At 35.9% G+C, this 1459-nt stretch overlaps 1 non-coding gene across 1 annotated transcript; it reads left to right on the top strand.

Moving 5' to 3' along the window:
* The first annotated feature begins 818 nt into the window (after nucleotides 1–818).
* LOC132014752 (U6 spliceosomal RNA) lies at nucleotides 819–925 on the top strand. The gene has a single exon (XR_009403399.1). It is a non-coding gene; the product is annotated as a U6 spliceosomal RNA (small nuclear RNA).
* The last annotated feature ends 534 nt before the right edge of the window (nucleotides 926–1459 follow it).

Genomic DNA, 1459 nt, shown 5'->3' with positions numbered 1-1459 from the left:
AGCCCTGCTTCTAGTCCCTCCTAACCAGTAAGCCCGACCAGAGAATCAGGCCTGATACAATTAGTAAAGTCATTAACTAGTTAGTAAACTATATTAAAATATATATGGGATGGAATATTCAGCCACCAAAAAGAAAAACATTCTACCACTTACAACAACATGCATAAACCTTGAGGGCATTATATGAAGTGACCTAAGTCAGAGAGAAAAAGCAAATCCTATATAATTTCACTTATACGTGGAATGTGAAACAACAGATATTATAGAAAAGAGAACAGTTTGTTGATTGCTGATTGCCAGGGGTGGAGGGTGGAGTGGGGTGGGGGAAATGGGTGAAGATGGTCAAAGGCTATACATTTCAATTTATAAGATTTTGGAAAGGTCTGGGGATCTAATGTATTATACAGTAAGTCTAGGTAACCATATTGTATCATACATTAGAAAGTTGCCAGGAGAGCAAATCTTCAAAGTTCTTAACACACACGCACACATTCACACACACACACAATCACAAGTGCAGGGAGTGATGGATGTGTTAACTAATCTTATTGTAATCATTTCACAATATATATGAAATTATCACACTGTACACACATAACATTGCTGCTGCTTGCCTGAGCTGGTCTCCACAGCATGTTGTAATAAACCCACATGGAGCAAAATCCTCTTTGCCCGGGTATCCCCTCTGCCTGAGAGAGTTAAATCTTAGTTAAATCTTTTCCTAAATATTTTGTTATTTTTGATGCTATTGTGAATTAGATTGTTTTCTTTATTTTTTCAGATAGTTTATCATTAGAGTGTTAAAATGCTCCTGTCTTGTGCTTACTTTGGCAGCACATATACTAATATTAGAATGATTCATAGAAGATTAGCGTGATTACTGAACAAGGATGACATGAAAAACTGGGAAGCATTCCATATTAAAAAAACCGAATCCTCTTATCTCTGCTTTCACATTTTAAAAAAACTGAAGTGCTCACCTCAAATTATAATTACCTTAAATTCATACATATTTTAAATTAGTCATATATTTTTTTTTTAAGAAAAGGAAGAAGTATGTCAAAAACTTTAGGGATTATTATTGTCATGATTAAATCTATAATGTTTATAAAATGTTAGCACAATTAAAAAAAAAACAAAAACCGAATCCTCGCCAGCATCTGTCATTTCCTGATAAACAAGTCAGGAAATGACAGATGCTGGCGAGGATGCAGAGAAAGGGGAACCCTCCTACACTGTTGGTGGGAATGCAAGCTGGTGCAGCCACTCTGGAAAACAGCATGGAGGTTCCTCAAAATGTTGAAAATAGAACTGCCCTATGACCCAGCAATTGCACTATTGGGTATTTACCCTAAAGATACAAATGTAGTGATCCAAATGTTTATAGCATCAATGTCCACAATCGCCAAACTATGGAAAGAACCTAGATGTCCATCAACAGATGAATGGATCAAGAAGA

This window comes from Mustela nigripes, chromosome 3 (assembly GCF_022355385.1).
Source record: "Mustela nigripes isolate SB6536 chromosome 3, MUSNIG.SB6536, whole genome shotgun sequence".
NCBI lineage: Eukaryota > Metazoa > Chordata > Mammalia > Carnivora > Mustelidae > Mustela > Mustela nigripes.
The sequence above is the reverse complement of the archived record's forward strand: the minus strand, read 5'-3'. Positions and strand labels throughout refer to the sequence as shown.